The 11,485-nt window shown below is 38.0% G+C and overlaps 1 long non-coding RNA gene across 2 annotated transcripts in view; it reads right to left on the reverse strand.

Annotated features, from left to right (window-relative positions):
* The window catches only part of LOC109302000, a 59,225-nt gene extending 55,883 nt beyond the window's left edge, over positions 1-3,342 (reverse strand). For both annotated transcript variants that reach the window (XR_002098684.1, XR_002098683.1), the window contains exon 1: positions 993-3,342. This is a non-coding gene — a long non-coding RNA (uncharacterized LOC109302000). The remainder of the gene's footprint in view (positions 1-992) is intronic.
* Positions 3,343-11,485: the final 8,143 nt, after the last annotated feature.

Here is an 11,485-nt window from a genome sequence, read left to right on the forward strand (position 1 = left end):
ATAAATATAGAATGATTATAAACATTTATCTTTGAATACTTTGCTTTTATTACCATAGTAACATAGCATAGTTTTCACACTTTTACCAAGAGAAGTATACAAGAGAAGTATGCACTATACAAAGACCTTTCTTTGTTAATTCCTGAATACCACTTGAAAATGAAGTACACAGGACAGATTCATCACTGGTTGTATTAATTAATTCCTGATAGTTCAGCAACTACAGATAATGTTGCCTAGGAAAATCTGTTGGCTAAATTACAGCTACCGAATATAAAAAACGCTAAACTTTTCCAGCATATTTTGTTCCTGTTCAAATCCTTTGTTATCAAAGTACAAGCTGAAAAACCTTCTGCCATTTCTACAAACAGTTGCAATACAGACTAGACTTCTATATAGCAAACTCAGACTTATATAGAATTGTTTATTAAAAGGATACACTGACTTAAAATCCCAAACAGAAATCATTATTCAATTCAGAATTCATTACATAAACAATCTTTAATATTTTCTTACCTAGAAAGGTTTTTTTAAAGGTATTAAAGGCACCCATTTTTAACCCAATGTACTTTTTTATTTATTTTTACTAGGAGATATACAAGTAAAAATCTTACTAAATATGCCATGAGATACAACTATATAATATAAATCTGCATTTATCTACAAATGAAATAAAACAGTAAATGAGACAGTCTTATGTAATTAAGTAGAAGTACTGCTTACCCCTTATTTCCTTTGAAAAAAAATATCCTTTGAAGACAAAATAGACCTGCTTATGGAATAAAAAACAAAATTGAGGCATATAACTTAAACACGTACTAATACCAGACACAAACGTCTCCATAAGGAATGATTTTTTCTAGCCTTCTGTTCCTCTCTCCCACTCTTCCGTGTAGTTATTCTACTGAAAGAACTCAATCTGAAAATGCACTTTAGAATATTTTCCTGTATCTTAGCTGTAGGAACCAGCATACTGTACAAATGCTACTTACTGTTCCAGAAGTCCTGTGTCTTGCTATAAAACAACTACACTGGGCATTTCCCAAGTGAAGATTTGTTACCAGAACAGCTTCTCAAAATGGCATAATGAGAGCAGATTCTGACGAAGCATCGTGTTTCCCAGCTTGTTAGAAAAAAAGTTGTTACTTTCCACCAGAGATTTCCAATGATCAGCACATGTTGACAGAGCATGTATATATATAATAACAGTTTATTTGCTGAATGGCATGTGTGGGGTCAGGGGAGAGGGAATCCTGTTAGTGCTAAAAACAGTTGTTTTCTGACTATGGCTATTGCATACATTTTAAAACTGAATACTTGTTACATAATACAACCAGGACCAGCGATGCCAGGTAAGATTTCTGTCTTAAAAACAGGTAAGTATTCAAATAAGGCACAAAACCCATATTGAATTAATCTACAAATGTATCACTATTGTTTTAGTAGTGTGGATTCTCTGTCTTAATACTTATTTGCTGCAGTCTTTGTGCCTAAGTAAACAATATAAACGAATTAGTAATATAGTACCCTCCAATAACTGGGAGCTAAACAAAATCATGGAGAAGTAATGACATACTTAAAACAAACATACAACACATACAATTGTAAAAATGCTTAACAGAGCAGGTACATTTTTTCTGTGCTTCCAAAGTTAAAGATAACAAAGATGAGCCATATACTGAGATTTTTGCTCCAGTGTGATATTGATCCGATGCCAGACATGCTGACACACGATGGGCACACAGTCAGCCTTGGTAAATTAGGTAAATTAGAGATCATTTGATGGTATTCTATTGTTGCTATTGTAATCAGTAATTTTCACTGGTAATGGTGCTTCGTGATGAAGTACGGTTCTCACAGGATAATTGTGAAAGGTATCGAAAGATTCAGGATGCAGCATCTGGTTTTAAAAGCTCTTCAGATTCAAATTGGCATTTTACTTTTATCTTGAAAATTTATTAGAGATTCAGATCATGCCAGTTTAAATGGAAAGGTGAAAGCAGGGTAATTTCATTCTATGAATTATTCAGTTTCAGACTGGTGAAATTGCCATCCATGAACTGATTCTCTGACAGTCTCTTTTGCAGAACCTCCATTACGCTTGTCATTTTTATTTCTTTATCTACAATCTCGCTCAGATACTGAGCTTGTCCCTTAGGGCTGTGCTTCACAAACCAAGTATTTCAAATTGGCAATAACCTAAATGTGTTGCTGTCTCAAATCGCAGTCTCCACAGGCTGTCTTTTCCAAATCATTAAAAACCACATCCACGATGATGTCTGTTAGGTTCTTCAATTAGATGAATTAAAAAAAGGCAGAAAAGAAAAAAGAAGGGCATCATATCGAACAAGAATTATGTTCCTGTAACACCCCAGAAAATAGTGATGGTTTGTGCTTGCTCCTTTGTTGTCAGTGTAGTTGCATAGCATCACGCAGAAAGAAACAACTGTTAAAGCAAGCTGACTTGGTGTCCCGATTTCCAGCAAAAGCAGATAAGGACTGCATTAGAGACAAACTAATCCACACAAATATACATTTAGAGACCGAGCACAATTAGTAGCTGCTTACGGGAACAAAAAAAAAGAAAAGAAGAAGCAATTGGATAACCAAAAGTGGAGTGTTTCATTCTCACAGGCTCCAACTGATAAAGATTGCAATCCCAGAGACTCTCCACTTGATGGCTGGTTGTGTCATTGCTAGCCGACTGCTGCCCCGTATCCAGAAAGATTGGGATTGATTTAGGTCAGCGAGTCTGGTTTCTTGTTTGAGCTTTGCTCTAACTGATGTAAGAACCTGCGGCAATCTATATTACCAATATTTATATGTGAGCCTGGGATATTTAAACAGCTTCGCCAGTGGAGTGGCTGCAAAGGCCCCAATCAAACAGACAGTGACAAGTACCATCTCCTTTGTCTTATTCTTGCAGCTATATCATCGTGGCATACAAAACTATAAGTATACAAAGTGGGAACCCAGCCGTTCTTCATCAGAGGCAATTTGGGTACAAGGCTCCAAGCAATTACTGCTCAGCTGGAAAACGCTGCAAAGTTAGAAGCCACCATGCACGTCCAGGCTGTATGTCTGCTCCTATGCTAACACAGGTACACTGTCCTCATATAAAAAGCCAGAAGAGCAAAACCCCCGAAAAAAAAATCTGTGTTGCTTTGTGCCTGGTTCTATGCGTCTGCTTTGCCGCACTGCGACTAGAAAACTGCAGCACTAAGAGCTCTGGCAGTTGCGATAATGTAGAAAGCAGCAGCTCTGTGACACAGCAGTCAGCTGACTCGCAGTGTTATCATTCAATGTCCTTTATAGAATAAGGCCAGTTTCTAAGGTAGCACCAGAAAGATGACCTCACTGACAAAATTTGGACTAGAAAGACTAACAGCTACCCTCAGATCCACCTGCAAGTGATTTTTGTTTTGTGACATTTCCCATCTAAATATTTTTCAGCTGAATCATAGAGCTCTTCAGTGTTTTTTTCCTTCTTTACGAAAGAGCAGTCATTTATTTGCTAGTTATCTTGTTGCCATCAAAATAGTTAGTATGATAAATTATTGTTGCTGTTACTGAAGTACAGTTAGGTAAAAGAGCTAAAGTGTTTTCAATACAAGCCACGTGTCTCCAAAAAAAACAAGATTTTTCTATAAAAGTTACCTGTGAGAATATGGAATATATCTTCAGAAGCTAGATTGTTTGGGGTGAGTACATTATACATACAAGCCTAGATTTGCAAAGAGATGTGCCTGAAGTTAGACTCTTACCACCTTATCTTGGTATCTAAATAAGTGACCTGATCTTCATTGAGAGGCAAGGATTTCTTAAGGTGATATCTTTTATTGGACCAGCTGCATAGTTGGGATAGTTAGATAAGTTCTGAATGCAAGACATTAGTACTAATCAGTGCAATGCCCAATTAAAGTCATTGGAAGCAATTGGTGGCTTACTACTTTTCAAAGTCAGGCCACTTACTAAGGATCTTAGTGAAGACTTGGGAAGGCAAGAGGAAGAGGGATTCAAAGTTACAAATGGCAATTAGATGGCTAACTTCCATTCAAAGTCAGTTGGAGCCCAGTATTTAATTACCATTTGTGCCTTTGAAAATCTCCCTTAATGACTCTAACTTTAGGCATACTACTCTGAAGACCATGTCCACATATAATTGTACATAAATTTTACTTAAAGCTATGACAATATGATTAGAAGTATCATTTTAGCACAATTAACTAGTCAGATGTCCTGAAGCAATAATGAGGTCATAAAAAAAAGACCTTTATATTATACAGACTAGATTCAGCCTCGGTCACATCAGGTTCAACTTCCATTGATTGCAGTTAAGCTGCAGGCCTAAACTAAAAGTTGTCCCGATGGGTGCCTGTACAGCATGTAATTACAGCGTGTCAGAGCAGACTTGATTAATCGAGTCCGCTGGGGTGTGCTAATTAATGTGCTCCACTTAGCCTCCCCATCTCATGTATCAGTGTCTGTGCTTCAAAATGGTGGCAGGGGTACTTTAATTAAAACTCATTCAATGAGCTTAGTTAAAGTGCTCCCGCTGCCATTTTGAAGTGCGAGGACGTTGATAGAGACGCTTCCAAAGCACCCCCTTCCCCACTCCCAGAGCATGTATAAAAACACCCTATGTTCATACTGTATAGTGTGTACTTCAATGAACCACTAACATCAATGAAAATTACTTATAAGGTGTTACCCTGGGGTTTAACAACACTGAAATAAGGCAGCAATCATTATAAACTAGGTTGGTATTCATTGTAATAGCTATAATCATACTGAATTAATTCTGTACTTAAGTGGATGCAATATGGAATTCTACAGGAGTTCTATTATGAGTTAGTAATTTCCAACAAGGACTAAATAAACTGTATTGAAGTAACAAGAGGAAAGGATCTACTGCAACCTTAAGCTACAGCTGCATGTTGGGTGAGGTACAGAGTGGAAAGCTTCCAGGGGAGGTCCCTGGCATGTCCCTCTGCCTAATCTGCTATAGTATGGTATTCCAAATGGAGCTCAGATCCAGGAGTTAGAGACTGCAAAGTCCTTTTTCAGAAGTTGTACCGGAAAATATTCAGAGGATTTCCTCAGATGCCCTTGATGCCAGCCCTGCCAAAAAAAGTGAAGTTCAAGGGTCTCCTTTTCTTCTGGATTCCTGATGTAGAATTTCCTGATTCTCTTAGGCATCCAGGTGTGTTGGATTATTACGTGCTGAACAATGTCTTCAGACAACTGTGTACTTCAGTTGTACATTATAGGCCACTTCAATCCACACAGTGCCATTAGGTGACAGGGTACAGTTTCTCTTCTACCATTGGGACAGAGGGAGAAAAAAAGAACTCTTTTTCTCTTCTACTACAGCCATAGGAGCTGAAGAATTCCCAAACCTTTCCCCCTATCTTGCTGTTTTATTTGGGTTAGAGGACAAACAGGACATCCTCTTGCCTGAAGACTCCCTTGGGATGGAAAATAGATACTAAAGGTTGGTGGGAGGGTGAAGGAAGCCAGCTGGTCCTGAGAATGGCACAATGACGGGGCAGACCCTGGGGTCTCCAGAAGTGTGAACTACAGGGTTGTGCAAGTACCACTGACCTAAATTTAGGAACATTTTGAATCCTAAACTGGATTTTGGATCTCCTATGGACCTTTCAGTCAGCCCCAAATTCAGTTTTATTTTTTTAAACTACTAAAAGATAATAAGACTTCCAGTTATGTGCATGTTGCTTCTAAACCAGACATTTATATAAAAAAAAAAACACAACTTAGCAGTCTCAGAATATTTTCATAGAAAAAACACAGGTCCCACTCTTCATTAGTTCCTGGCTACATGTGTATGTGTGTACATATTAAATTTAAAAGATAAGAAATTATTAATATACACCTTGGTGTGTAACTAAAATATTACAAGTTTTGAATTGGTTGACCACTTAGCAACTAAGAGAACAGAACAGAATAAAATCAACTTTTAAACAAAATCAGAAAATTCCATCCATGCTCACGTCCTGTATGCCAAGTTTTAATCCAAACACAATTTGAAACAGCTGAAATATTAAACAGAAAACCTAAGGGACCAATGATGATTAAGTAAAGGCTCTGACAGGCTCTTAACTGTAGTGCTGCTGACAGGATGCTGCTGCACTACAACTTGTTTTTAAGGCATCACTAGAATAATTTCCTTATGTGAAATGTTGAACCCAAAACACTTTGCAAGTCTTTCTGATGTTGCCATCTTCACCCCCAAGAAGAATGCATGCTCTCACTGTAACTGAGCTTTTGATCTGCCATGATTTTGAAAGGTTAAAATTCTTTTTTTTCCAATTGGGAGCAGTAAGTGGACAAACATCAGAAAAACCTAATTTGGAGCTATTAAAAGTGTAAAAGAAAAATGTTCAGAGTTTTTTTCTGCAAATTATTAAGGCTGTTGAATTTATATTATGTTCTGGATACTTTCTTCTGTTTATTCAGTTGCTGAAGTCAATGACCAATTCATGCATTTAGTAAAGGCCAACATGGTCAGTATGGCCATCTAGTTTTGCCCATCTCACATTCTTTATCACACCTTGCTTTTTCACTTTTTATTCCTACCCCGAATATTTTTTCACCATTCTTTATACCAATGCAGTTTCTCAGCAGGGCAGCCTCTGGGCCCAAACTGAAGCAAAAAGAAGAGCTGGATGTTCCCATAGATTATTCCATGGTCAATTATACCAGATTTATTAAATGCCATATCAAATTAGGGTCAAATATCATAATTCCTTATTTCCCTCTATGTTTTGAGTGAATACTGCTTACAGTTTAATCCCTTCCAAAAAAAGCCACATAAGGTGTGGCATATTGTGGTAAGTACTAAGCATGTCAGAGAAATTATAGAAACTGCCAGCAATGAGGTGCCATAAAAAATAAGACAACTCATGGGCCTTTTCCTTTACATACAATATGCCATATAAAAACGCTCTAAGAATTTGGATTGGCAATTACCATTCTACTCAGTGTTTTATGTATAGTAACATTTTATTTATGTGATTAACAACTTGCTTTATTTGTACTTTGTTTAAAATTACAAAAGTTATCCTCATTATAATTGCAAAAGATGGGGAAAAGTATTATGGATTAATGTAATCCTTTCATTATTTCATAAACTGAAGGCCCCAGATTCAAATGAGGTACCAGTTTTCATATTTAGGTCCCTGTGGGCATGTCTACCCAAGACACTGTGTAGCCGCCTGATTCTACTGTGCAGTAGCCTCACATGGCAAAAACAATGATGCAACGCTACTGTGCAGTAGTATTAGGCTACTGCACCATAGCATCACTAAAAAAGTGTTTGTCACCACTACTGTGCAGTAACTCAGGTTACTGAGCAGTCATTTACTACTTGTTCATGCAAGTACTAAATAACTGTGCAATAAAGACTGTGCAGTCAGCATGTCGTGTAGACGTGGCCTGTATCAGTTATAAACATACATAAGAGCATGCATCTGTATGCAGCTCCTATTGAACATACAGCTGCAGAAGTAAAATGTTATTCTGTTCTCTTTTGCCTTATCTCTGAAGTAACTTACACACAACCAGTTAGTCTGCATAAAATTATTTCAGAAATAACGACACACAGAAATGATCAGTGGGTTCAGAAATGATCAGTAGTCTCTTTCACCTCTGTCAGACTTACTACATTTTAGATGGGCCAGAGTGTGGAAGTCTAATTCTCTCCTTAAATCTCAATTCCTATTTGATATTGCCATTCTTATGCACTCTTGGAGTTAAACTCTTAAGAGTCTTAACTCAGAATTTAGTTAGTTTTTAAAAACATTCCTGCTGAAGGAAGGAGTAAGGGGTTCAGGATGTACTTACTTTGTATATAAGCATGAAGCCTGTAGGAAATGCAGGAAGTGCTGGCAGACAATAATGAAGCGCACTCTCCACACCCTACCCCGGGGCGGGCAATTATTTTGGGCAGAGGGCCGCCTATTGAGTTTTGGCAAGCTGTCAAGGGCCGCATGACAGGCAGCCAGAGGCAGATAAATATTAATTTTCTAAAATTTTTAGGGGCCCTGCAGGCCAGATAGAATGGCCTGGCAGGCTGCATCTGGCCACCGGGCCACATTTTGCCCATCCCTGCCCTACCCTCAATCCAAGTTTTAAGCTGTTTTTACAATGTGCCAGAGAGGAGAAATAAAAGTGACAATCCATACTTTGATCTACTCACTTTATTTGGGTTTAACGAGTAATATAAATATGAGTTAAGGAAACAATGGAGCTTCACTGAAATTACATTTTTTAAACTAAAATACAACCACTCTATTTTAAACAAAATATTAATTCAGTAAAAATTCCATGCCGGAATTTATGGTTTTGTGATCAACTCAGAACTGTAAGTAATGGTTTCAAAATAGGCAACACAGCCACTAATGTAGAATAAACAAAATGATACTGTAACAGTACTCCTCAGCTGTCTGCCAGTTTTGCAGGGAAGCTGAATGCTGAACTAGAAAGCTTGCATGGTAAGATAATAAACCATGGATCCTGGAGTATGTGGAAAGAATTAACTGTGTGATTTTAAGGAAAAAATTGGGAAAGCAGAGTCCTATAAAAATTCATCTAGTCATCAGTTCCAAAGAAATTAGTACTTTTGAAAGTATTGCTTTCAATATAATGATTTTCTTCACATTGTTCATTATTCATATCATGACTAATACAAACCATAACAAACATCATAAAGCATAAATAAACAAGCTATATTACCCAAGCAACAAACTGAAGTATTAAAGCACTTGTTCCAGTATAAACTGTTTTCGTAGCATCTGCTAATATTGATCTTCTGTAAAGCTTAATCCCCCATCATATTGAATTGTAAGCCTTGTACAAAGAAATCAACATTATTTATTTTTTAGTATTATTTTAAATTCATCACATACAATTTTTTTTTTCAAATTCATTCTAATCCATTATGCCTTATCCCTACAGTCTCTACTGTAAGCAGAAATAAGGGGTACGGCAGAAACAGGAAAGAGTATAAGTAAAGCTGAGCTTACAATCTTACCAATTCAACGTGGCCAAATAAACGTATTTTTATAATAATGTCATGGCTTGTGCTAAGAATTTGCAAAGGTTAGTTCTGGAACAGAGCAATTTAAAAATATGTGCTCTTTGCAACAAAAATTCATAATTTAAATGATGAATCAGCATAATACATGTAATATTCTTTTGTCTGTTAGTGTAACTGAAGAGAACAATTACTGAAGGTATGTTCAGCTATTAATATACTTTTAAAATGTAGTATTTTCTAACACTTTGAGTTGTGTATTCCTTACCTTTGGCTTAGTTTGCGCAATAAAAATATACTGCTCAGTTTCAGTTTCTGGATTTAACTTTCTGTCATTTTAGAATAAGGATGATGGCACCCATAATGCATTTGAGGTTTGCTGTTTATTTTGCTGAGAATGTGGTAATAAAGGCATGCAGGATTAGCCAAATAACTCAATTAACTTAATCCATACTATTCTGTTTTACAATGGTACCTGACTCAGAGTCCGATTGTGGTACCTCTACTCACAGTAGCTAATACTGCAGTTGTCTGAGGAAGAGAAATTGTGTAAACTTGTGGAGTACTCAGTTTGAGTTTGGGCCTCATAATCACTCCTCAGGGCTAAGTACAGGCAGTCAAAAAGCCCAAGGCTGAATCAATTCAATCTTCATAGGTTAATTTAAAACTGTATAGATTGAACTGATAGGCATTCATTTTTTATTCTGGAAATGCAGGCACATGCCTGCAGTGGCCTAGGCCAGAAGCCACCGGGTGCTAGAGCATGCCTCCCTGCTCAGCTGTAGCAGAAAGGTTGGGCTAAGGGTAGCCCGCCCACCCGATGAGTAGGGGCTTGCAGGGGAGGTGTAAAGCATCCTCAGATGCCAGGGGACTGTAAGTTAACTTGAATCTGGAGGGGATCTGGAACAGAAATTCAATAAAATGATTTAACCTAAGTCTGATACTACATCCATCCAGGTTTATCTTTAACTGGTTTCAGCCATTTTGAAAGCGGTTTATGTGCACTGAATTGCTGTTGTGTTTCAGATTTGAACCAGTTTATGTGTAATTTCTGTCCTTAGCTAGATGTGCATTGGAGTTAAACTGTTTTCACTGATTTTTTTTTAATGTTGTACATTTAATGGTCAAGAAGGAGGAAATAGGCTTCATAAATATTGTCCCCTCCTCACTTCCTCCCCTCCCCCCGCCCAAGAAGATAAATGCACAACATTTGTAAGAAAAACTTGCAATAATTTTTTTTGGCACAGCTGGGAAGATTGCTTCAAATAATTACACCAAATACCCAAATGGAGCCATGCAGCTCTTTTACTTTTGTAGAAAGTGATTGTGCATATACAGACTACTTCAACAGCTCAGGGTAATATTTTCATTTACAGGTCACTAATAACCATGCAATTATACCTTAATAAGTACATGGCAATTACCATGTACTCACAAAGCAAGTACATGGCTAGCAAATTACATGGAAATTGCACTTGAGGCAACCATGTAACTCAAATATAACCAAGATGTATTGTGCAATTTCTAGATCTTTTGGCACACTAATTTACAAGAAATGCATAAATGAATTACAGTTATATGCAAGCAACTGAAGGGTAATTACCCAATATTTTTAATCCATTCATAGATGTTTATGCATGCCCAGTCTATGCAGACACAAATTTCAGCACTCACATGGGGTGCTTGTACACATGATGGGGTTTAATCCTCATTAAATTAAATAGGTTTATTAAAGTTAAAATGATTTATTTTAAATCAACGCATCAATGTTTACAGGCAACAGTATGCAATTCACAGTAAATTACAACAGGGGGAGCTGTAACACATAACAATCCACCCTGCTAATCTCTTTGATACTCAATTATAGCAGGGGGAGTTGGCAAATCAGTAATCCCCTCACTCCCAAAATGCATACCCCTGAAGCTGTAGCTGACTGCAGGGATCCCCATGCCAAGTCGCATTCATCCCTTTCCACACCTCCAAACCACATGGACTCCCATGTGTCACGGGGCATGACACTAGGAGTGGCCGCGTACTTCTCCTAACGCCCCTACCGTGCCAAGTGACTATAAAATGCACCCTCGTTCTCGCCTGCCACGTCTTTGCTGGTAATATTGTCAAAGGGAGGCTGCCTTTTCTGTCCTCCTTGGCACGGTCCCCAGGCATTCTCCCGCCTGTACCCTGTCTACCAATAATTAGGGGCACTCCCGCCACAGGGCTGTACGTGGCTCCTACCACCCCTAATACCACGTCCCAAACCTCTCAGATGTCCCGGACATTGTTGAGTCAGTTATTAGCGCTCGCCCTCTCCTGGGGCTTCTCTCAGTGTGCACTTGCCCTCTCCTGGGGCTCCTCACAATGCGCTTCCTCACAATGCGCTCGCCTGGGGCTTCTCAGTGTGCTTGCCCTCTCCTGGGGCTCCTCACAATG

Source organism: Gavialis gangeticus, unplaced genomic scaffold, assembly GCF_001723915.1.
Source record: "Gavialis gangeticus isolate Ggan-Ray unplaced genomic scaffold, GavGan_comp1, whole genome shotgun sequence".
NCBI classification, from domain to species: Eukaryota; Metazoa; Chordata; order Crocodylia; family Gavialidae; genus Gavialis; species Gavialis gangeticus.